This window comes from Antechinus flavipes, chromosome 3 (genome assembly GCF_016432865.1).
Source record: "Antechinus flavipes isolate AdamAnt ecotype Samford, QLD, Australia chromosome 3, AdamAnt_v2, whole genome shotgun sequence".
Lineage (NCBI taxonomy): Eukaryota > Metazoa > Chordata > Mammalia > Dasyuromorphia > Dasyuridae > Antechinus > Antechinus flavipes.
Genome location: NC_067400.1, coordinates 132,703,258 through 132,730,607, shown reverse-complemented (window position 1 = coordinate 132,730,607; position 27,350 = coordinate 132,703,258).

Below are 27,350 nucleotides of genomic sequence, written 5' to 3'. Positions count from 1 at the left end.
TTCCAGGGAAGAAGATGGACATTCAACGAAATAAGCGAATTTCATCTATTTCTGATGAAAAAAACAGAACTTAACAAAAAATTTGATCTACAAGCACAGAACTCAAGAGAAATCTAAAAAGGTAAAGATTAATCTTGGGAACTATATTTTGGCTATAAAGATGTATAAAGAATACATGTATACCTTGTTCTAGAAACTAGATGTGGAAAGGACATTGTACCAGAAAAAAGGGAAAGTGGGGGTACTACATTTCATGAAGAGGCAAAGAAAACCTAGTATATCTGAGAGAAAGAATGGAGAGGGATGAATATAGTGAGTATTTTACTGCTTTCAGAATTGGCATTAAGAGAAGAATTTTAGACATATTCAATCTATGGTGAAACTTCTCCCACCTCATTGAAAAGTGAGAAGGGAAAAGTGAAAAAGGAAGGAATAAGCTAAGTGGAAGGGAATACGGTAACTGGGAGGGAAAGGGGCAAGTTGGGGGGGGGAACTCTAAGGGGGGGGAGGGATACTAAAAAAGGGAGGGCTGTGAGAAGCAAGTGGTGCTCACAAGCTTAATACTGGGAAGGGGGGTAAGGGAGTAAGAAGGGAGAAAAGCATAAACCGGGGTTAACAAGATGGCAAGTAAGACAGAATTGGTCATTTTAACCATAAATGTGAACGGGGTAAACTCCTCTATAAAGAGGAAGCAGTTAGCAGAATGGATTAAAAGCCAGAATCCTATAATATGTTGTATACAGGAAACACACCTGAAGCGGGGTGATACATGCAGGTTAAAGGTAAAAGGTTGGATCAAAACCTACTATGCTTCAGGTGAAGCCAAAAAAGCAGGGGTAGCCATCCTGATCTCAGATCAAGCTAAAGCAAAAATTGATCTAATCAAAAGAGATAAGGAAGGGCACTATATCTTGCTAAAGGGTAGAATGAATAATGAAGAAGTATCTATATTAAACATATATGCACCAAGTAGTGTAGCATCTAAATTCTTAAAAGAGAAATTAAGAGAGCTGCAAGAAGAAATAGACAGTAAAACTACGATAGTGGGAGATCTCAACCTTGCACTCTCAGAATTAGATAAATCAAACCACAAAATAAATAAGAAAGAAGTCAAAGAGATAAATAGAATACTAGAAAAATTAGATATGATAGATCTCTGGAGAAAATGTAATGGGGACAGAAAGGAGTACACCTTCTTTTCAGCAGTTCATGGAACTTATAAAAAAATTGACCATATATTAGGACATAAAAACCTCAAACTCAAATGCAGTAAGGCAGAAATAGTGAATGCATCCTTTTCAGACCATGATGCATTGAAAATTACATTCAATAAAAAGCCACAGGAAAGTAGACCAAAAAATAATTGGAAACTAAATAATCTCATACTAAAGAATGATTGGGTGAAACAGCAAATTATAAACATAATTAATAACTTCATCCAAGAAAATGATAATAATGAGACATCATACCAAAATGTATGGGATGCAGCCAAAGCGGTAATAAGGGGAAATCTCATATCTCTAGAGGCCTATTTGTATAAAATAGAGAAAGAGAAGGTCAATGAATTGGGCTTGCAAGTAAAAATGCTAGAAAAGGAACAAATTAAAAACCCCCAGTCAAACACTAAACTTGAAATTCTAAAAATAAAAGGAGAGATCAATAAAATTGAAAGTAAAAAAACTATTGAATTAATTAATAAAACTAAGAGTTGGTTCTATGAAAAAACCAACAAAATAGACAAACCCTTAGTAAATCTGATTAAAAAAAGGAAAGAGGAAAATCAAATTGTTAGTCTTAAAAATGAAAAGGGAGAACTCACCACTAACGCAGAGGAAATTAGAGCAATAATTAGGAGTTACTTTGCCCAACTTTACACCAATAAATTCGACAACTTAAATGAAATAGAAGAATACCTCCAAAAATATAGCTTGCCTAAACTAACAGAGGAAGAAGTAAATATCCTAAACACTCCTATCTCAGAAAAAGAAATAGAACAAACTATCAATCAACTCCCTAAGAAAAAAACCCCAGGACCAGATGGATTTACATCTGAATTCTATCAAACATTTAAAGATCAATTAACTCCAATGCTAAATAAACTATTTGAAGAAGTAGGGATTGAAGGAGTCCTACCAAACTCCTTTTATGACACAGATATGGTACTGATACCTAAACCAGGTAGGCTGAAAACAGAGAAAGAAAATTATAGACCAATCTCCCTAATGAATATTGATGCTAAAATCTTAAATAAAATATTAGCAAAAAGATTACAGAAAATCATCCCCAGGATAATACACTACGACCAAGTAGGATTTATACCAGGAATGCAGGGCTGGTTCAATATTAGGAAAACTATTAACATAATTGACTATATCAACAACCAACCAAACAAAAACCATATGATCATCTCAATAGATGCAGAAAAAGCATTTGATAAAATCCAATAGCCATTCCTAATAAAAACACTTGAGAGCATAGGAATAAAAGGACTTTTCCTTAAAATAGTTAGGAGCATATATTTTAAACCTTCAGTAAGCATCATATGCAATGGGGAAAAATTGGAACCTTTCCGGTAAGATCTGGAGTGAAGCAAGGTTGCCCACTATCACCATTATTATTCAATATTGTATTAGAAACACTGGCCTCTGCAATAAGAGTCAAGAAAGAGATTAAAGGAATTAGAGTAGGCAATGAGGAAACCAAACTATCACTCTTTGCAGATGATATGATGGTATACCTAGAAAACCCCAGAGATTCTACTAAAAAGCTATTAGAAATAATTCATAATTTTAGCAAAGTAGCAGGATGCAAAATAAATCCCCATAAATCCTCAGCATTCTTATACACCACCAACAAAATCCAAGAGCAAGAGATACAAAAGAGAAATTCCATTCAAAATAACTGTTGATAGCATAAAATATTTGGGAATCTACCTACCAAAGGAAAGTCAGGAATTATATGAGCAAAATTACAAAAAAGTTTTCACACAAATAAAGTCAGACTTAAATAGTTTGGGCAAGCTGTATTTTTGGAGGTATTTTTCTATTTCATTTAAGTTGTCGAATTTATTGGCATAAAGTTGGGCAAAGTAACTCCTAATTATTGCTCTAATTTCCTCTTCGTTAGTGGTGAGTTCTCCCTTTTCATTTTTAAGACTAACAATTTGATTTTCCTCTTTCCTTTTTTTAATCAGATTTACTAAGGGTTTGTCTATTTTGTTGGTTTTTTCATAGAACCAACTCTTAGTTTTATTAATCAATTCAATAGTTTTTTTACTTTCAATTTTATTGATCTCACCTTTTACTTTTAGAATTTCAAGTTTAGTGTTTGACTGGGGGTTTTTAATTTGTTCCTTTTCTAGCATTTTTAATTGCAAACCCAATTCATTGACCTTCTCTTTCTCTATTTTATACAAATAGGCCTCTAGAGATATGAAATTTCCCCTTATTACCGCTTTGGCTGCATCCCATACATTTTGGTATGATGTCTCATTATTATCGTTTTCTTGGGTGAAGTTATTAATTATGTCTATGATTTGCTGTTTTACCCAATCATTCTTTAGTATGAGATTATTTAGTTTCCAATTATTTTTTGGTCTACTTCCCCCTGCTTTTTTGTTGAATGTAATTTTCATTGCATCGTGGTCTGAAAAGGATGCATTTACTATTTCTGCCTTACTACATTTGAGTTTGAGGTTTTTATGTCCTAATATATGATCAATTTTTGTATAGGTTCCATGAACTGCTGAAAAGAAAGTGTATTCCTTTCTGTCTCCATTACATTTTCTCCAGAGATCTATCATATCTAGCTTTTCTAGTATTCTGTTTACCTCTTTGACTTCTTTCTTATTTATTTTCTGGTTTGATTTATCTAATTCTGAGAGTGCAAGGTTAAGATCTCCCACTATTATAGTTTTACTGTCTATTTCTTCTTGCAGCTCTCTTAGTTTCTCTTTTAAGAATTTAGATGCTACCCCACTTGGTGCATATATGTTTAATATAGATAGTGCTTCATTATCCATGCTACCCTTTAGCAAGATATAGTGTCCTTCCTTATCTCTTTTAATTAGGTCAATTTTTGCTTTAGCTTGATCTGAGATCAGGATGGCTACCCCTGCTTTTTTGACTTCACCTGAAGCATAGTAGATTTTGCTCCAACCTTTTACCTTTAATCTGCATGTATCTCCCCGCTTCAGGTGTGTTTCCTGTAAACAACATATTGTAGGATTCTGGCTTTTAATCCATTCTGCTAACCGCTTCCTCTTTATGGGGGAGTTTACCCCATTCACGTTTATGGTTAGAATGACCAATTCTGTATTACTTGCCATCTTGTTAACCCCGGTTTATGCTTTCCTCCCTTCTTTCCCCTTTCCCCCCCTTCCAAGTATTAAGCTTGTGAGCACCCCTTGCTTCTCACAGCCCTCCCTTTTTAGTGTCCCTCCCCCCGCCTTAGAGTTCCTCCCCCTATCTTACCCCTTTCCCTCCCAGTTCCCGTATTCCCTTCCGCTTAGCTTATTCCTTCCCTTTCCACTTTTCCCTTCTCACTTTTCAATGAGATGGGAGAAGTTTCACCATAGATTGAATATGTCTTAAGATTTTTCACTTAAAGCCAATTCTGAAGGCAGTAAGATACCCACTATATTCATCCCCCTCCATTCTTTCTCTCAGATATAATAGGTTTCCTATGCCTCTTCATGGGATGTACTACCCCCACTTTACCCTTTTTCTGGTACAATGTCCTTTCCACATCAATTTCTAGAACAAGGTATGCATGTATTCTTTATACATCTATATAGTCAAAATATAGTTCCCAAGATTAATCTTTACCTTTTTAGATTTCTCTTGAGTTCTATATTTGTAGATCAAACTTTTTGTTAAGTTCTGGTTTTTTCATCAGAAATAGATGAAATTCGCTTACTTCGTTGAATGTCCATCTTCTTCCCTGGAAAAAGATGCTCATTCTCGCTGGGTAAGTTATTTTTGGTTGCATACCAAGTTCCTTAGCCTTTCGGAATATCATATTCCAGGCCCTTCGATCTTTTAATGTGGATGCTGCCAGATCCTGGGTGATCCTTATTGTGGCTCCTTGATACTTGAATTGGGTTTTTCTAGCCGCTTGCAATATTTTTTCTTTCACCTGAGGGTTCTGGCATTTGGCCACTATATTCCTTGGTGTTTTGATTTTAGGATCCCTTTCAGTGGGTGATCGATGAATCCTTTCAATGTTTATTTTTTCCTCTGTTCCTATGACTTCTGGGCAGTTCTCTTTGATAATTTCCTGGAAGACAGTATCCAGGCTCTTTTTTTCATCATGTTTTTCTGGGAGTCCAATGATTCTCAGATTGTCTCTCCTGGTTCTGTTTTCCAGGTCTGTTGTCTTCCCCAGAAGGTATTTCACATTTTTCTCCATTGTTTGATTTTTTTGGATTTGCTTGACTGATTCTTCTTGTCTCCTCGAGTCATTCAATTCCACTTGTTCAAGTCTGATTTTCAGTGAAGTATTCTCTTCACTCACTTTTTTAAAATCTTTTTCTAATTGTCCAATTGAGTTCTTTTGTTCTGTGGAATTTTTTTCCATTTCGCCAATTTTGTTTTTTAGAGAGCTGTTTTCTGTTTCCAGTTCACTAATCCTATTTTTCAAGGATTTTACTTCTTTATCCACTCTCTCTTTAACTTTCTCCAGGCTCTTTTGCCAAGCCTCCCTCTCCTTTTCCCAAGCTTCCCTCTCCTTTTGACAAGCCTCACTCTGCTTTCCCCATTTTTCTTCTAGCTCCCTTGTGAGAGCCTTTTTAATCACTTCTATGAGGTTCATCTGTGCTGAGGAACAGACAATCTCTTCCTTTGGGGAATCACCTGGGGACTGCCTGTTTTTAGTCTCCTCAGGATTTAGAGTCTGCTCTCTATCTGTATAGAAGCTGTCAAGGGTTAAAGTCCTCTTCAGCTTCTTGCTCATTCTGTCTAATAATCAAAGACAAACTACCAAAGAAAAACAGAAAAAACTGGGGTCTTTCTTTGGGGGGGGGGGGGCTGGGTGTGTTATCGAGCTTCCTCTACAGACTGCAGGTGGCAGCAGTGAGGCACTAGCAGGACTGTGCTGCGCCTGCGCTCTGAGATCCCAGAGCGTGCTGAGTCACTGAGGGGGGGGGGGGAAGGGGGGGGCGGCCAGGTCCTGAGAGACTCCAGCTGTTTGCGGTTGTGTTCTTCAGCCCCGGTGTTTTTAGCTTCTCTGCTGGGCTGCTGACTTGCTGCAGGTTCCAAACCTGTAGCGAAGCTCTCCCCGCAGAGACGGCTACGATCACTCCCCACCCCCTCTCAGCTCTGCTCCCGTGCTCTCACTGCCGCTGCCCGCCGCCTGGGCCCGATCTAAAACCGCCCCAGCCCTCCAGTAAAGACAGACCTTTCTTGGCGGATCTCAAGGATGGCTTCTCTTGGTAACTATTTGTGGGTTTTTTTTCAGTCAAGCATTGATTCAGAGGCTTGTAATGAAGTGGATAGTGAGAGAAAGCGCGGAGCTTATGCAACTGTGAGCCTCCTCTCCGCCATCTTAACCGGAAGTCAATAAATTTTATTCTTGATCTTTATTATTATCTGTGTATTTATTATTTCCTACCCCTCCTAATTCCTGTTCTATCCACTAATTTGCCTCCTTATTACTTCACCTTCCAGCTCTCCTAGGATCTCTCTCTTATCCTTTCCCTCTACCTTTTCCCTTTCTCTATATCCCATTTGCATTAATCTATATACCTTTATATATCCTATTCCTTTACCCTTATGTTTATTTATAAATACAGAAGACTTTTATTCTCTTATAAATGCATAGGTTTTTCTCTTCCCAAGATCAGTTGCTTTTATATGAAATGTCTTACCTTATCTTCTTTTTAATCTTTCTTTAGAAATTTTGTATTGTTGTTTCTCAATCTTATAATGTTGCTGGCTTTTCCTTGTCCAAATTTTTTAGGTAATTTATTTGTTTCTTAAGATTCTGGATCCTTTTTTTTCCCTAGTAGGTTGACTTTCTTTTCACAATATTCTTGGTGTGTTTTGTTTTTGTCCTGGATTGTTCTTATTGAAAATATCCTTTTCATCTCTTTCTTTTGATTTTTAAAGTTTTGTTTTTTTGTTTGTTTTTGAGTTCATAGAAGAAAAACTTCTTTTTGAGTAGGTGACCCTTTGGCATTACTCTTTGTTATAGGAGAGACTCTTTTAGTTTCAGTACCTTCCTCTGAAGAATAGACCTGGTCTTCTCTGTTTTCATAGTAACTTTCTATGAGCTGGTTCGTTTACTTTTGCCTACTCTTTAACGTAAAAGAAAAAAAAAATATGGTAATTTGTTATTATATTCATCTCTAGTCCTAGAGGGTGAGGGGTTATGTATCTGGGCTTAAGTCCTATTTCAGTTCTCCTCTCTGGCCTGGATTGAAAACCCAAAACTTTGTCTTCCCATGAGTGCCCATTGGTAGCAGAGTCTCTCTCATGGCTTCTGTACTCACCAGGCATAAGATGGTTCCTTCTTGCCCAGAACTTTGTCTCAGCATCATATCTCTATCTGAGACTGCTTATTAGAGATTTCTTCAATCTTCCCCTGCTCAGACTCCCCACAATTCAAGGAAATAAAAATTCCTGTGGCTGTGGTTGAGGCTCCTTCTCAACCTAAATAACCCCCTCATCTCTTTTTGTTGTTGTTGTTTGTTTGTTTGCTTGTTGTTGTTTTTTGTTGTTGTTGTTGTTGTTGTTGTTTTTTGTTTGTTTTGTTTTGTTTGATGGAGCTTCCCTAGAAATGTTTTTACTTCATAGGGGTTTAATTTTCATCCTGGAATTTTATTCAGGCCTACAGATGTCACAGGAGAACCACTGTTTTGCCTCTGTTATTTTTTATTTTTCCCACTCTATGTTTTTCTGAGGCACTATTTTTTTGGTTTGCTTGGGAGAACTGGAGAGCGTGGGATTTTTGATCTACTCTTCCATCTTTCCAGAATCCTCCCCTCCTTTCTGCTTTTAAGCCCCATAAAAAAAAAGCAAAACAATCCTCAGGCCCTATGTTTTATTTGATTTCCTCCATAAATTCTTCAGATTTATTCAGTTCCTGAGGGCTGCTTCTAAGATATGCCTTGAAGGAATTCTGGAGATTAGAACAGAACTTGTTCAATTGTGGGAATTGAGTAAATCATACTAACTTCACCTTGTGACTCAATTCTGAAGCTGGCTCAGTTCCTTTCTATTCAATTATTGGTTTTGTCCAACCTCAATTCTGTGAGAACATTTTATTCAATTGTAGGAATTGGGAGAAAATTTTATTATAGTGTTTTATCCTAACCTTGCATAGCTGGAAAGCTGGACCACCCCTACCTGTTGCTTGGAGAAACTTAATTACAGATCTGGATTATACTGTCCAGAAACTCAGTCATATCCAATAAATGATGAAAGAAATTTTTTTCACAACTGTACATCTCAAGAAATCCTCATGTCTTATCTGAAAACTACCTTATATTAACTATCTGTTATATTTCCACTTTCCTTTGATTATTTACAGATACTTGGGGAGTTTATCTTGTTTTCTGAATTTTAAATTTCTTCTTTTTTATACTTCCCCTCCTAATTTGGAATGTCCTTAATCTGTCATCTAGTTAGAAATCAGATTATTTAATGCTCTATAGTCTGTATTTTAAGTGCAGGTTGAGATAAAGAAGTGATCTGACTTTGTAAGGCAATCAGCATGCATTGATTAATAAATCAATATGATAAGATGAGAAACATTTTTTCAGTCATTTTCACATTTCATGCTCCATGCTGCCCTACAGTAAAATAAAGATCTAGGGCCACTGAGCCTAGGTGGCCAAGAGACACGATTTTCATACTGTTCTTCCTCCAGAGGCTGATATCAGTTATCCCTCTCAGTGGTTAAAGAAGCAGCTAATAAATGCCACAGTTGTGAAAGGGCATGTGAATAACTTTAACCAAAATTCTAGCATCAAGTTACCTCTCATATGATGTGGGTAAATTAAGATTCATTGAAGAAATAAGGCCACTTTCAGTAAATGTAATAATCTTAAATAAGAAAATGCATTGCTCTTGGGATATGTCAGTCCTTTTAGGATTAAAAAACTAAGTTATAAGAATCCTATGGAAAAGAAAGAGGAACTTATTAAGATTTATTTGTTTTTCTTTCCTTCTCAAAGAACACCATGAAATCAGGAAGGTTTTGTCACGATATGCCTGTGAATTGGATTTAAGTAAGGGAGATCATTGCAAAATCACCAGTCTTTCTCTCCTCCAGAACTATCTCACTACAATGGAAGATATAGATCAAGATGACCAAAAACTAGCACTTAGTGTGGGAAGCCATGGCCTTTTTGTTCTACAGTCTTTACCAAGTCTCAGTTTTACATACATACATTTGTAGAAATACAAATCCAACTATATGTCTAGAAAAAGAGGTGAAAAAGTTAGCTTAAATGATCAATCTTTTATCAAGTATTTAGGCTAGGAAAAGAACATGAATAAATTTTCTAAGAAATTATGCTAACAACTTACTTCATTATTAATTTTATAATGCTATGAACCTAGATTCCTGCTCATTTCTAAAAGTAAAATTTTTGTTTGGTTTTCCTGTTAATTCCTGGTAATGTTGCTTGGAAACCAATTCATTTTATCTTGGTTGAAACTAGGGGAAAGAGGGATCAGTGGATTGGAAACCAAGTTAGCTAAGGTGTTCTAGGGTTTTTTAATACTCTAACAGATATAGTAGCAGTAGATACTTTAGTAAATTGCATAAGTAAAAAGAGCACTGGATTTGTATTTAGAAAATTTAGATTCAATTCTGCTTCATTTGCTTACTCTGTTATTTTGATGAAATCACTTTATATTTCTAATGTAATGGTTAAAAAATTTGGAGTAGTTTGGAAGAGAGCACTATGAATTCCTGCCTTTTGGAAATGTCCTTGTGGACATTGAAGGGATTAGACTAGATGTTCTGCCAAGTTCCTTCTGATGGTACCATTTTATAATATTATGATACTACAGTGCTATAAGATGTGAAGGATTAGGATAGGAAAAATTGGAGAACTTTTGTGAATACATATTTTTTTCTTTTTAATATTTTATTTTTTTCACTTACTATGAAGCCTAGACTAGCCTCCTGGGGGCCTCAGCATCAGCCAGAGTCAAGATAAGCAAAAGTCCTTAGTCTTTAGCGGGAAGAATAAAGGAGACAGACAAAACTGCCAGGAGTTTTGCCAAGGATCTAGAGTCCAGAATCTCCACACTTTTCTCCTCTCTGTCCTGTGGCCAAGTGAGTCTGGCTCCTCTTACTCCACCCTCTAATCCCTCCAATGATTATCTGTATACAATAAAAGATCAAGCCAGCATTGAATAGTGAAAAGGGCCATTTTCCCAAACATATGCTAATAGAGTTATTGTCCAATAGGTAATTAGCTTTAAGTGCTCAGTTATCTGATTCAAGCACACCTTTTAAGAGTTTCAGCCCTTTACAAGTTACATGTAAAAGTTTTTTTAAAATATCTGTTATTAAAACTTTGAGTTTTAGAATATCTTCCTTTCTTCCTACCTACTTTGCCCCACTATTGGCACAGAAAAATATAGGAAAAATATTACTATAAAAGATCATATTTTGAACAAAAAATATACCCCTTTAAAAATGAAAAAAAAATGAAATAGAAAAAAGTATGCTTAAATCTGGATTCTAATGTATAGATAGCATTTTTCATCATAAGTCCTTCAACATATTCTTATATGATGATATTGCTGAGATCAAAATTATTCACAGCTGCGTGTTTCACTACATTACTATTACTTTGTACTCCATACATTTCACTTTGCATGAAGTAATGGAGGACATTCCAGGTTTTTCTGAGAGGATCCTGCATTGTTAGTATTCCATTATAGTCACATACTGCATAATTCAGCCATTCCCATATTGATGGTCATAGCCTCAGTTTCTAATCCAGTGGATTATGTAAATTTCTATTTTACTCTTCTGTTTTACAATATCAAAATAGTTTTCATTGATAACTTTTTTGAAAGGGGAAGAAGAGTCAAGTTTGTGGAGTAAAGGCAGGAACTCACAGTGCTCTCCCCCAAACCACTCCTAATTCCTTTAAATAATTATTCTAAACTTACTTTTAAAGCCTCAGAACACACAAAAAAAGGCAATAGAATATTTTTTTTCAGCCAATGACAATTTAGGTCAGCAGGAAAAGTCAGTGACAATAGAGTAGAAGTCCAGGCTGTAGTCCTGGTGCAATTTGTGTCAGCATAGCCCCAGCCCCAACTGCAGCCATATTCCCAGATCCAGATCCAGCAGTGACTCTAATGCAAGCAAAAAAGAACCTCTAAATCCGTGTCAGCACTGATTGCTTTCAGACTCCTCACTTCAGCGATAACAAAGAAAACTTACAGGGAAACCCAAAAGGTCTGTGAAACCAGGGTGGGAATCCAGTATATAATTACAGCACAGACCACACCAGCAGAGTTATGGTCCCAGCATCAGGAAAGTAAGACTCTGTTGCATTAGCACATTAAATCTTACAACTACAGTGGGTCAGGATCACATTTCACGGTCCCAGGGGAAAAAAGAGATACTTGTGTTCAAGAAAGTTTCTGACCATAGAAAGCTAATATTATGATAAGAAATACTCAAAACACACACTCAGAAAATGAAACTCTTACATCCAAAGCCTCCAAACAAAATAAGAATTGGGCTCAGGCCATAAAAAATCTCAAAAAGGATATTGAGAATCAAATGAGAGAGAAAACATATTAGGAAGAGAATTAAGAGTAGTGCAAAAGGAAATGCCTCAAAAAAGAAATTGAAAAAATATAAAAAACAGTACAAAAGTTCACTGAGAAATGTAATCCTTTAAAAATTAGTATTGAGCAAATGAAAGCCAACAACTTTATCAGAAATCAAGATACAATAAAGCAAAATGAAAAAAAAAAATAGGGGATAAATGTGAAATATCTCCTGGGAAAAAAAAAAAAACTGACCTGGACAATAGTACAGGTAGAGATAATTTAAATTTTTATTGGCCTACCTGAAAGTCATGATCAAAAAAATAGCCTGAGCATCATTTTTCAAGAAATTATTATGGAAACTATTCTGATAATCTAGAATCAGAGGACAAAATAGAAATGGAAAGAATCCACTGACCTACTTTCTGAAAGAGATCCCAAAATGAAAACTCCTAAGATTATTATAGCCAAATTGCAGAACTCCAAGGTCAAGGAGAATATATTGCAACCATCCAAAAATAAATAATCCAAATTTAATGGAGTCCCAGTCAGGAAAACAGAATATTTAGGAGCTTGTATATTGAAGGATCAGAGATCTTGGAACATAAAACTCTGAAGAGCAATAAAGCTAGGATTACCACTAAGAATTATCTACCCAACAGAACTGAGAATAACCCTTCAGGGAGAAAGTTAGAAATTCAATGAAACAGAGGATTGTCAAGCACTGCTGATGAAAAGATCAAAGCTGAATAGAAAATTTGATTTTCAAACAGGAATCAAAAGAAGGATAAGAAGGTAATTAATAAAGTTATGTTATAAGGGATTTATTATAGTTTATCTGTTTAAAATCCTAGATGGGAAAATGATACATGTAATTCACTAGAACTTTCCCATTATTATGGCAGTTAGAAACAGTACTATGTAGGCAAATGACACAGGTGTGAGTGGAAAATGAAGGAATAATATATATTTTTAAATGAAATTAAAAAGAGAGAGAGGAATGTATTGGAAGAAAAGGAAAGGGAAAACTGGAATGGTATATATTGTCTACTATAAAATAGTCAAGAAAAAATTTATGCAGTGAAGGAGAAGAGGAGGAAAGAGGGAATGAGTGAACGTTACTCTTATCAGAATTGGTTCAAAAAGGAAATAACATATAGTCAATAGAATACCCTGCAGAAAATTAGGAAGGGAATAATGTACAGGAAGGAGGGTGATAGAAAAAGGGCACACTGGAGGAGAGAGTGATCAATAGCAAGACACAATTAAGAAAAAACAGGATAAAAGAAGAGGGGGAAATAGCAACAGTAATGGTGAAAATAATTTTGCAGCAAGTTTTTCTGATGAAGGCCTCATTTCTTAAATGGTAGTGAATTGAGTCAAATTTATAAAAAATAAGAGCCATGTCCCCGCTGATAAATAATTTATCAATAATATCATCAAAATATTATCAAAATCATAATTAAAAATATGAATTAGGTCTAAAGGGATACAAAATCATGCATCTTTTAACCTAACAATATCACTATTAGGTATGAATCTCAAAAGAGATTTTTAAAAAAGGGAAGTCATCTACTTGTACAAAAGTATTTATAGCAGCTCTCTTCTCAGGATAAAAAAGTTGGAACTGAGGAAATGCCCATCCATTGGAAAATGGCTGAAAAAAATGTGGTATGTGATTATGATAGAATATTATTCTATAACATAGGATAAGTAAGATGCTCTCAGAAAAACCTGGAAAGTCCTCCATGAACTCAAACAAAGCGAAATGTACTTTGTTGAAAGTAACAGAAATTCTGTGGGATTATCAGCTGTGAATGACTTTGCTATTTTCAGGAATACAATGATCTATAACTTCTCTAAAGGACTTAAAATAAGAAATCCTATTTATAGCAAAAGAAAGAACTGATTGTTTTTGAAAGCAAATTGAAGCATATATGTTCTCTCTCTCTCTCTCTCTCTCTCTCTCTCTCTCTCTCTCTCTCTGTATGTTGTGAGTGTGTGTGTGTGTGTGTGGGGGGTGTTTTCTTACTTTATGTTTTCCTGACTGGGACTCCATTAAATTTGGATTATTTATTTTTGGATGGTTGCAATATATTCTCCTTGACCTTGGAGTTCTGCAATTTGGCTATAATAATCTTAGGAGTTTTCATTTTGGGATCTCTTTCAGAAAAATATTTTCTTTATTTTTTTTTCACTTTTGGGGGATATTTATGTTTTCTTTCACAACATGATTTTTATGGAAATGTTTTGCTTTATTTCACATGTGCTTCTTAATGGGCACTGGGAGTAGAAATAAGGGAGTGTATCTAGAACTCAAAGTGTTAAAAACAAACAAATGTTAAAAAGATTGTTTTGTGAAAGTCCATCTTTTTCATCTCAACTTTTAGTTAATCCAATAATTTTTAAATCATTGCATATGGATTTATTTTCCAGATCAGTTGTTCCAATGAAATATTTCACATTGTTTTCCTTCTTTTCCATTTTTTTGCCTGGTTTCTTATAAAATCATTAACTTCCATTTGCTCAATTCTACTTTTTCAGGAATTATTTTTCTGAGAGAGCTTTATTCATTTGGCCAATTTATTTTTAAGGCATTCTTCTCGTTTGCTTTTTGTACTTTCTTTTACATCACTCAAATTTCTTTCCCCAATTTTTCCTCTACCTCTCTTACTTGATTTTCAAAATCCTTTTTTTTTTTAAATCTCTACCATGCCCTGAGACTGATTCTTAATTTTTTTTTGAATGCTTTGAATGTAGGAGCTTTGACTTTGTTATGTTCTTCCTTTTGATTTTTCTTGTCACCATAGTAACTTACTGTGGTCAGAATCTTTTACTATTAGTTTCTCAGTCCCCCAGGCTATTCCTTGATATTAACTCTTGGTTAAAATTGGTCTGTTTCCAAGGTGAAAGGTGCATTTTCTCAAGCTTCAGGGGTTTTATGTAGTTTTTCTCAGAGATCCTTTAAGGAACCTGTTTTGTGAGCCAGCACTGCAACCCAGATTTGAATATGGCAAAAGCAATAGAATCCAGCCTCAGTAGTAGCAAAGATTCCCTTTTAATCTAACTAAGTGTTTGGCCCACTTCTGCTGCTGCCACTCCTGCTCCTATTGATTCTGTGTCTCTCAAAGACTGCTCCAGATCTTCAGAGATTTAAGACTGTGCTGGAATCAACTATACTGGTACTGTGCTCCAGACATGCTTCCCCTAAATAATAATAATAATAATAATAAATATAATAATAAAAATAATGTAATCATATTATAATAATAAAAAATAAATATAATATAATGAATAATATAATAATATATATGTATATATAATTGTATTGACTATCTCTTCTCATCCCAATGTTTTACTTCTTTTTTTTTTCTTTTAATAAATGATCATTCAACCATGATGGTTCAATTATTCTTGGTATATGATTGTGGCATGGATAAATATTAAATTGAATTAGGAATACATTAAATATTTACAACTACAAAAAATTCCTCTGCTAAAGGAATCATAGTTTTTACTTTCAAGGAACTTATAATCTAGTAAGAAAATTAAAACAACAATAATATAACTATTTGAAATAGAAAGCACAATAACTTGAAATAGGTAGAAAACATGGCTAGCCCAGTACCAAAACAAAACTTGGAGTCCACTTGACCTGGACTAATCTTGTCTTTGATTCATACTAGTTAATTAATTCTTTGGAAGTAAAATAACACATAAAACTCTCTAAAACTGTAAATCAAATAATATCAATCCATGTACATTGCCATAATGTGTTTCTTCACTTGGGAGTATACAACAATAAAATCACAGTTCTGTAGAAAAATAATTACAAAACTAATACAAATCAAAATAATTAAAATATCAATATGCAGTTTGGGCTTTAGAAGGAAGAAGATCTGGATTCAATTTCTAATTCCCATTTTTATTATTCTATTGTCTTAAGCAAAGTCATTTATATGCATCAATCAAATCAATTTAATGGGAGCATAAGCAATGGCACCTAATCCTCAGAGCATGTATTCTATGCTGTGTATTCAGTCAGTCTATGTGAAAGAGTAAACTATTTTTTCAAAATGGAGGATGGCATAGAAGGATGCTTCTATCCAATTACAATTATATGGAAAAAAATGTAATGTTTTTAATTATTTACTCAGCTGATGAAGAGGCACACTTTTGTTGGGATGCTAACATTTAAATGACTAGAGTATACTTCCTGTTCCTTCCTATCTGGCTGCATTCCATTGGGGAAGCAAAAATTATTGTAATCCCTCAGAATGGAGAGAAGCCTTGGGTCTCAATTCCACATCTGGATTGCCATTAGGTAACTTGTGAAGCTATTACCCTTACATTGAGTCTATGTAACTCTATTTTTCTGATTTTAAGTGAAGAGATATTGGGAATGACTATGACTTTGTGGGATAATTAAGTTGTGTAGTGGACAGAAGTCAAGAAGATCGAAGTTCAAATCCATCCTCAGAAAATTACTACCAATATGACACTGGACAAAGTTGTTATCCTTGTTTGCCTCAGTTTGCTCATCTGTAAAATAAGGTGGAAAAATTAAAAGGTAAGTCATTCTAATATTTTTGCCAATAAAACCTCCCAAAGGGGTCATAACAGTTTATACAGGACTGGGAAAATGATTAAAAGACAAAAATTAATAATCTTGTAAGTTTTGGAAGTGCTAAGTAGCAAATGTCAGAAACTAAAGAGCCAGAGTCATTTCAAGGAATTGACAAATGAAATTAGAAATTAAAATACCTTTCTAAGCATGCATGGTTATTCTATGTTAAAAATGAAATGGCCAACCTACCATCAGTCAAATTTTCAATTTATGTTTATTTTATATTACTTTGAACTTGAGCTTTATTATTTTATGATATAAAAAATATGGCTGCTAGAGTCAGACAATTAAATTTCAGATATTTACTAACTCTAAAATTTGGGACAACCATCCCTTGAACTCAATTTTTATATTTACAAGGTGACAGTTGTGTAAGACGACTACTGAGGTATAATTTCTTAATTCCTATGACACTACTATCCCTAGTAAAGATGATCATATTTCCTAAAGTTCTACTCTATTGACTAAACTTGTGTGCTATGCTAGCAGATCACATGAGCTTGTAGATTCCACCAAGTTTTGACAAACTTTAGAGATGTACTGGCTCTTTATATACCACCTGAGAGTCAATTGAATTGGATACACTATTGACATTCACTTGAACACCCAGTGATGAAGTATTTTGTTTTGTGGTTTGTGGTTGCATTATATATTGATTTTAAGATTATGCTTAAAGCATGTTGGAATTATGATGCTTAGATCAGAAATATTATATACAATTATGATTCATCTATTGAAGATATACAGGAGATGGTCACCTGAAATACTGAACTAAATAAGTTCCTGGTAGTGCAAATACATTTTCATTAAATACTCTATTTTTTTTTTTTTTGCCTGCATCCCCTGATAGCAAAGAGAGTATAATTTCATGAAGGTTGGAAAAGAAAATATTTTTACAAGTATTTAGAGTAGCATGAACTGATTCTTGAAGAGTGTGGTCAAATAGAGTCAATACTTACTTTGGTAAATTAAGAAAAATAAATTGTTATAAGAATGTGCATTTTATGTAAAAATTGTTGCTACCAAAGATTTTAAAATATATGTATAAATGGCTAAAATTTCCCAAGGATATTATTTGTATATTTGTTTAGGAAATCTTTTTATTTCATATGTAGCATTAAATTAGGTTGGGTTTAACAAAATCTTAATAATCATGACTTAAATATAAGTGCAACTAATTTTAATAATATTTTTCTATACAACAGACAGAATCATTGTTTGCATTGATGGGATATTTAAGTCAAATTTGTGTAGAACAATTATAATGGAAGATTTTCAATATATTTTCTTCTTAAAATGTTTGGTTTTTCTATAAAATTTATGAAGGAGAAAATTAAGAATTTTAGCATTCACATTCTGATGCTCACTAATGTATGGTAATTGTTAATTTAAATGTTTGGTAATTTCATTAATTGACCTATGAAATACTTATTTTCATTTTAGTATTAAAAACTCCTAAAAACATATTCATATCTTGCTCTACTGTGAATTCAATGAAAAAACCCTGCTAAAACAAGGCAGAGTCAAGATGGTGGAGTAAAGGCAGGGCCTTGTCACCTTTTCCCCCAAGCCCTTCTAAATACCATTAAATAATGCCTCTAAACAAATTTTAGAAGATTAGATCTGACAAAAAGATGGTGTGAAGCCATTTTCCAGAAAACAACAATTTAGAATGTCAACAGGAAAGTTCTGTTGTAGTAGGATGAGAGTGGATTACAGTTTGACCCAGGTCACACCAGCACAGACTGTGTCTCAGCAAAACAGAAGCAGACATTGGAGTCAATTGAATCCTTGTCAGCAGCGGCTATTTTCAGACTTCTCAATCTATAGACTACTTGGAATGTTTGTAAGAAAGGTCTGTTGCACCAAGTTCAAAGTGAAGCTCAGGTCAGTGCAGACCATACCAGCATATCTCCAGCCACAGCAAGCAAAGAACAGGGATTGGGAGGCACTAAAACACCAACAGAAATAACAGTAGTGATGATGGTAGCTTCCATAACTCTTAGTCCACAAACTGTAAAGAGGTTAAACAGTTGGTCAGAAGGAGATTACAAGGTCTTCTTTGCTACTAATGATGCATAAAATTATTGCTTTGCCTATAATAAGATCCAGTTTGCAGTGCTGGGTCACATTGCCAGAATGAGTAGGAGTCTAGCACACTAAAACTTACAGCCACAACGAAGCAGGAACCCTCTTCACAGTTACACAGAAAGTAGTGCTTCTTATCACTCATAGGAAAGGAGAGTTGTAAACACACTTCTTGGATCAAAGAGCTTTGGAAGAACTGAACACTTGAAGTCCCTAGAAGGATCTCTGCAAACAGATGCACAAAACTCCTGAAGCTTGGGAGAGTGCACTTCTACACAGCAAACAGAGACCCGTTTTACCACCTGGTGGAATAACTGAGAAAGATTCTGACCATAGAAAGATCTTATGGAAACAAGGAAGACCTAAATATAGACTGAGAAGAAGATAACAAAGTCAAAACTCCTACATCCAAAGGTTCCAAGAAAAATAAGAATTGATCTCAGGCCATGGAAAGCTCAAAAGGGATTTTTAAAATCAAGTAAAAGAGGTAGTAGAAGCAAGATGGCAGAGAGTTAGATAGGACTTTGAGCTCTTGTTGACTTCTCTCAGATCAACATGAGATTAAGCCTTTGAAAGTTACAGAAAGTTACAGAAATCACACATATTTGGAATGGGAAATATTTCCAGCAGAAGATATTTTGGAGGAACCTCAGGAAAGGTATGTCTCAATCGGGCAGTGGGGAGGGGGTGGATTTTCAAAACAGCACAGGTACGATGTAATGCACTGTAGTACAGGGATACCCAATGTGGAGAGACTTGCACAAGCTAGAGGAATCTGTTGGGAAATCCTAGCCAACATACAGGAATATTTGCTACTTTGTTCTGAATAAGAAGCCAGTGAATCAGCAGACTAGCTATGAGACCGCCAACATAACTACAGAAGGGAAATACTGAGTCCCTAAAATGCAGCATAACATGGGACTTGGCCAAATCCATTCAGCACAAAAAGGATGATGGAAGCACTGAGCTTGGGACAATCTCCCCATTGCATTCAGAGCAGACTTCAACTTTTTAAAATGAATAAAAAAGCAAAAAGAGCTCTGACCATGGACAGCTTTCATGGAGACAGGATAGAAAAGACTTCAAAACCTGCGGACACTAAATGCAAAACATCTCCAGTTGAAGCCTCAAAAGGTAATGTTGGTCAGCATCTCACAAGGCTTTCTTTGAAGAATTGAAAAATGATCTTAAAAGAGACAAGAAAAATGGAAATGAGAAGTTTAGAAAAGGAAACACAGCAATTGTCTGAAGAAAATCACTCCTTAAAGAATCGTTTGGTAAAATGGAAAAAAAGAAAATAACTCCTTGAAAACAGTATGAAGTGGGAAAAAAATACAATGAACAAAACAAGTCATTTAAAAAGTTCAATTAAACAGATGCAAAAGGAAGTACAAAAGCTAACTGAAGAAAATAATTCACTAAAAATCAGAATTGAATAAATGGAAGTGAATGACTCAATGAGATATCAAGAATCAGACAAACAAAACCAACAAAATGAAAAAAAAATAAAAGAGAAGTACAAATACCTCATCAGAAACACAAGTGATCTGGAAAATACATCCAAGAGAGATGATCTACAAAATATTAAACTACATAAAAGCCACAATGAAAAAAAGAGCCTAGATAATAATCACAGAAATATGAAATAATCAAGGAAAACTACACTGATATTTTAAAACAAAAGGATAAAATATCTAATGAAAGAAGCCATCAATCACCTTCTGAAAGAAATCCTAAAAAGAAAACTCCAAGGAATATTATAGCTAAATTCTAGACTTATCAGATTACAGACTAAAAACTACAAGCAGCCAGAAAGAAAAAATTCGAATATTGAGGAAACACAATCAGGATTACCTAGGACCTAACAGCTCCCATTTTAAAGAATTCAAAGACTTGGTATATGATATTTGGGGAGAGGGGGATGAACTTGAGCTACAGTCAAGAACCAACTATCCAACAAAAGTAAGCATTACCTTTCAGTGTAAATGATAGATATTCAATGAAATATGGGATTTTTATTTATTTTTGATGAAAAGATCAGAATTGAAGAAAACTTGGTCTTCAAATACAGAATTCAAAAGGAGCATAAAAAGTTAAAAAGGGAAGAAAAATTAAGTTTTTAAAGGTGAAAATATTTACGTCACTATATGGAAAGATGATATGTTCAATTCTTGAGAGCTGTATCAATATTAGGGCTATATTTAGAGAGCATAAGTCAAATTTAATGTGATGAAATATAAAAGAAACTATGGTTAGAAAAGAGATTGTACTAGAAAAAAGAGAGAAAGGCAAGTAAAATGGGATAAATTATATCACTGGAAGAAGCAAAATGGACTTATTAAACCTGAGGCAAAGAAGATAGGGGAGTGAGCATTGTGTGAACCTTAATCTCATCAGATTTGGTTCAAAAAGAGAATACTAGTCATACTTAGTTAAATACAAAAACTGGACTCATCCTAAACGGAGGTATGAGGGGAAAGGGGAAAGAAAAAAGGGAGGCAAATAGAAGGGAGAACACAAGTAGAAAGGCTAAAGAGATTGTAAAAGGGAAGGGTAGATTGAGTTAGTGATCAGAAATAAATCACTGGTGAGAAAGGGAAAGGAAAAAAAAAAGAAAAGTATTATTTGGGGAATATAAGATGATGAGAGAACACAGAGTTAAAATTTTTAACTGTGAATGTAAATAGGATGAAATCTGCCATAAAATAGAAGCAGCTTGCAGACTGGATTAAAAGCCAAAGTCCTACAGTATGTTGTGTACAAGAAATACATTTAAAGCATAGTGATGAATACAGAGAAAAGGTAAAAAGTTGGAGCAGAATCTAATATGCTTCAGTTGAAGTTAAAAAAAAAAAAAAAAACATGGGTAGTGATCCTGACCACAGATCAAGCAAAAGCAAAACTAGAACATTAGTTTTATTTTTACAAAAGACATAAGGAAGGAAACGCATCTTACTAAAGGGTACCATAGATAACAGAATAATATCAATACTAAACACACACACACACACACACACACACACACACACACGCCAAATTAAATATCATCCAAGTCCCTAGAGAAGTTGAGAGCTGGCAGAAGAAATAGACAGTTAAACCATACTCATGTAGGATCTCAATTTTACTCTTTCAAGACTAGATATGTTGAGCAACAAAATAAGTAAGAAAGGAATTAGAAATTAGGGAGGTAAATTGAATTTTGGAAAAGTTTAACATGATAGGCCTTTAGAGAAAATAGAAAGTAGACAGAAAGGATATATATTTTCTTGGTGGCACATAGAACCTACATAAAAATTGACCAAGTAAAGTCCAAAATATTTGTAGCAACCCTTTTCGTAGTGGCAAGGAACTGGAAACTGAGTGGATGCCATCAACTGGAGCATGGCTGTATAGTTATGGTTTATGAATAATATGGGATAATATGGATTATATATGAAATGATCAGCAGAATGATTTCAGAAAGACTTTGAAATAATTATATGAACCAAGCTAAGTGAAGTGAGTAGAACCAAGAGAACTTTGTAATAACAACAAGATTATACAACGATCAATTCTGATGGTCATGACTCTTTTCAACAACTAGATGTTCCAGGCCAGTTCCAATGGTCTTGTGATGAAGAGAGCCATCTGCACTCAGAGTGAACTGTAGGAACTGAGTGTGGATCACAACATAGTATTTTCACTTTTTTGTTGTTTGCTTTCATTTATTTTTCTTTCTCATTTTTTTTCTTTTTTGATCTGATTTTTCTTGTGCAGCATGATAATTGTGGACATATGCAGAGAATTGTACATCTTTTAATATATATTGGATTACTTGACATCTAGGGAAGGACCTGAGGGGAAAGGAGGTAGAAAAAAATGGAACACAAGGGTGAATGTTGAAAATTTCTATGCATGTTTTGAGAATAAAAAGTTTAAAACACACAAAATCAAATAAGAAAGGTAGAGGAAAAAGTGGAAAGACAAATGAAAATAATGCAAAAGAAAGTACAAAAAGTCAATGAACAGCAGAATACCTTAAAAAAGCAAAATAGACCAAAGGGAAAAGGAAATTAACATTTCCAGAGGAAAATAATTCCTTTAAAAATTAGAATTGAACAAAAATTGTTAATGACTTTATGAGAAATCATAAAAAAAACATAAAGCTCTAAATGTGCCCTTAGAATAATCTTTTAACAAATTATTAAAGAAAACCATCCTGATATTCTAGAACAAGAGAGTAAAATAAAAATTGAAAGAATTCACTGATCATGTCCTAAAGCAGATTCTAAAATGAAAACTTCCAGGAATATTATAGCCAAACTAAGAACTCCAAGATCAAAGAGAAAATGTTGCAATCATCCAGAACTAAATAATTCAAATATGGTGAGGACACAGTCCAAAAATCACACTATTTAGAAGCTTCTACATTACAACACTGGAAGCTTGAAAAATGATCTTTCAGAGGGCAAAGGATCTAAGATAACAATAAAGAATCACCTACTTAGCAAAAGCAATATCATTCAGGAGAAAACATTGATATTCAATGAAATAGAAAACTTTCTTTTTTAAATTTTTTTATTCTCTTTTTTTATATGGCTTTTTATTTACAAGATATAGCATAGATAATTTTTCAGCATCAACAGTTGCAAAAACTTTTGTTCCAACTTTTTTCTCCTTCCCGCCACCCCTTCCCCCAGATGGCAGTTGACCAATACATGTTAAATATGTTATAGCATAAGTTAAATATGATATATGTATACATGTCCAAACAGTTGAAATAGAAGGTTTTCAAGAATTCATGATAAAAAATACCAGAGCTGAAGAGAAAATTTGGCTTTCAAATTCAAGACAAGAGAAACATAAAAAGGAAATTAAGAAAGGGAAATCATAAGGGACATAAAGTTATTCTGTTTACATTCTACATGGGAAGATGATATTTATAACTTATAATAACTTTTTCATTATTAGGGAAGTTAGAAGGAATACACACACATATAGACAGGAAGTACAGTTGTGAATTGAATATCTAAATTATAATGTCTAAATGACTGAATGTCTAAAAATAAAATTTAGGAGTGAGAAATGAATATACTCAGAGAAAGGAAAAATTAGATGTAAAATGGAGTGAATCATCTGCCACAAAAGAGTTAAGAAAAAGTTTTATAATGTAGGCAAAGAGAAGGGCAAGGAGTAAATGAACTTTACTCATCAAAATTGTTCAAAGATGGAATACCATTCAAACTCAATGGAGTATTGATATATATCTTACCCTAAAGGGAAGTAGGAATGGAAGGAAATAATAACAGAATGCAAGGTGATAGGAGGGAGGGCAGATTAAGAAACTGGGGTAATCAGAAGCAAAAACACTTTTGAGGAGGATGGAGTGAAAATAAAGAGGGAATGGAACATACAGGGTACAGTGAATACAGTAATTGTGAAAATAATTTTAATCAAGTTCCTCTGATAAAGGTCTCAATTTTCAAACACATTAAACTGAATTTTTTTTAAAATTATAGCAATAACTAAGATTTATGTAGCACTTACTATGTGTCAACTACTTTATTAGATATTAAGGTAATATAATATTATATCTTGTAAATGTGTTTAAATTTATAGATAGTTTACACTTTATATTAATTCACATATTAAAAATTTATCTTTATACCAAAAACCCATCATTATGTTCATTTTATGGTGGAAAACTCTGCTCTCTCTTCCTTATTTTTAAAATTATACCTCTTTATTTTCAAAATACATACAAAGATAGTTTTCAACGTTCACCCTTACAAAACCTTGTGTTCCAAATGTTTCTTCTTCCCTTGCATTAACCCTTCTCATAGACGCCAAGTAATCCAATATATGTTAAACATGGCTAATTAGTCTATACATATTTCCACATTTTTCATGCTTCATGTGAAAAATCAGATCAAAGAGGAAAAAAAAAAGGAAAAAAGCAAGCAAACAACAACAAAAAAGGTGAAAATACTATGTTGTGATTCATATTCAGTTCCCACAATCCTCTTTCTGCATGCAGATGGCTTTCTTCACCTTAAATTTATTGAAATTGACTTGAATCACTTCATTGTTGAAAAGTCATGTTCATCAGAATTGATCATCTCATAATCTTGTTGTAGTTCTCTTGGAACTACTCAGTTCACTTAACATCACTTCATGGAAGTCTCTCCAGACTTTTCTGAAATTACCCTGTTGATTATTTCTTAGAGAATAATATTCCATAGCATTCATATACCATAACTTATTCAGCCATTCCCCAACTGCGGGGCATTCACTCAGTTTCTAATTCCTTGCCACTATAAAAAGGGCTCCTACTAACATTTTTACACATGTGAAACATTTCCCTTTTTTATGATATTTTTGGGATACAAGCCTAATTGAAATACTGCTGGATCAAAGGATACACAGTCCAAATTGCTCTCCAGAATGGTTGGATAAGTTTACAACTCCACCAACATTATATTTGTGTTCCAGTTTGCCCACATTCACTTTAATATTTATCATTATCTTTTCCTGTTATCTTAGCTAATCTGAGAGAAGTATAGTGATATCTCAGATTTTTAAATTTGTATTTCTCTGATCAATAATTATTTAAAACATATTTTTATATGACTAGAAATTATTTTGATTTCTTAAATAAAAATTGTTCATTTCTGTTGACCATTTATCAATTGAAGAATGGTTTGTATTATTTTATTTATTTATTCTCTCGTATCACTTCTTACTTACTGGATTATCTATTAGGCCAGAAAAAGAAAATGATAAATGTTTGAGGGTATGTAAGAAAAATGAGACATTAATGCATTACTGGTCATGATGTGAACTGATTAAACCATTCTGTAAAGGAGTTTGGAACTAAGACTAAAAGGCTCTAAAACCTTTTGATCTAATAATATCTTTACTGGCATGTATACCAAAAGAAAAAAAAATAAGGAAAAGGGCCTATATGTACAAAAATCTTTATAGCAGCTTATTTCTCAGGACAAAGAATTGGAAATTGAGGGGATCAATTGAGAAATGCATGAACAAATTGTGGTATGTGATTATAATGGATGGAATACTATTGTATATGAAATGATGAGCAGTATGCTTTCAGAAACACCTGTAAAGATATTCATGACATCATGCAAAGTGAAATGTACTATATACAAAATAATCGAAATTTTGTATGATCAGTTGTGGAAGACTTTATTATTCTAATGAAAACAATGATCCAAGATAATTTTGAAGGAATTATGATGACAAATGATATCCATACCCAAAGAAAGAACTGAATGTGCCTGAAAAGATATTAAAGCATGTTTTTTTTTTAACTACTTTATTTTTTCTTGAGGTCCCTTTGAAGGGTGTGGATCTACTTTTTCATTCATAACATGACTTTTATGGAAATGTTTTGCATAACTTTACATGTGCTTTATCAACAGAGGGAGGGAGGAAAAGAGAAACTTGATTTCAAAGTTTTAAAAACAAATGCTGAAATGCTGCATACATAAAATATACCTATATTATGCATAACATACATATTATTGGGGAAAATAAAATAATAAATTAAAAAAGCTGTTGAAGAATATTGCTTATCCATAATGCCTTAGGTGATAGTATTTCTCTCCATAAACTTAATCTGATGTCTCCAGTATATAAAGAATGTAAAAGTTTTTTTTTTTTTATATTGCAATAATTTCTATCAAAAGGGACAAATGACAGCATATATATATAATTATTATTATTATTTAATGAGTATTTCAGGATCAAAAACATATACACATGCATTCATATACATATATATGTATACATATGTGTATATGTGTCACATATATTATATATCTACATAGAGGTACAATAATACAACCCAAGGCAAGTCTTTTTCAAATTCTGCAATTATAAATCATTCTTCCTCCATGCATAGAGTTAGGAGGAGGCAATATAAAGAATGAAACAGTTGAATTAAAGCTGATTAGATGAAATATATCCTTATTCACATTTGATTATCTTCAATCAGAAAATTATTTTCTCCAGGTAGTCCTGTCTTATTTGGCCATTATACTTTTAAATCCTTCAAACAATATTAAATGTATCACTTTTACGGGGAGACTATTTTCTCACCTAACAAAGTTCACTGGTTGTTTCAGACTCCAATATCAGTATTCTCCAATATCACTGTCACATGATGTGCAATTTTTTTCTGAAATAGGGACTGTTTGGCTTATTTTATTTTATTTTTTATTATAAAATACCATAATGTATAGGTTGGTTGGCAGTGCATTCAAAGATGTGCCCTGCCCTATGGACTCACAACTGAAGCAAATGATGCCTTCCCTCTGGCTACCTGGCACAGCTCTGAACAGAGGAAAGCAATCATCTTGATCAATGAACCTGAGAACAAGCAGAGCAAGCAGGACACTCATCAAATAAGTGAATCTGCTGGGGCTAATCCTTCAGCCCCAAACTTTTCTTCTTGAAAGCTCATAAGAGGGAAGGAGGAGAAGGAATTTTCTAGAATTACATGACTTTCAGGAAGAATTCTGCAGTTGCCTCTCACCTTCAAGTCAATTTTACTTATGTCATATGATATCACAGAGATTACAAGATGCAGATTCTAAAGAGGTTTGGTATTTCCTTTATGTTTATTTTTTTCTGGAGTTTTTGCAAAAAACTCCCCCCTTATATAGTAGGGACAAGTATCCATGGATATAATTTGACAGCAAAATTTCCTCAGAACTTTGCAGCTTCTCAAATTTATGTGATTGAAGTGAATTTTTAGTGTAGAAAAATAAACAAGCAAATGAATAAGCAAGTCTCCTGTTTTATGCATCTTATTTATCTAAAAGAGTATTTTCATATTCCTCAGTAATTGAGGAATTGTTTCAAAAAAGTAACAAATTGAAAGAAAT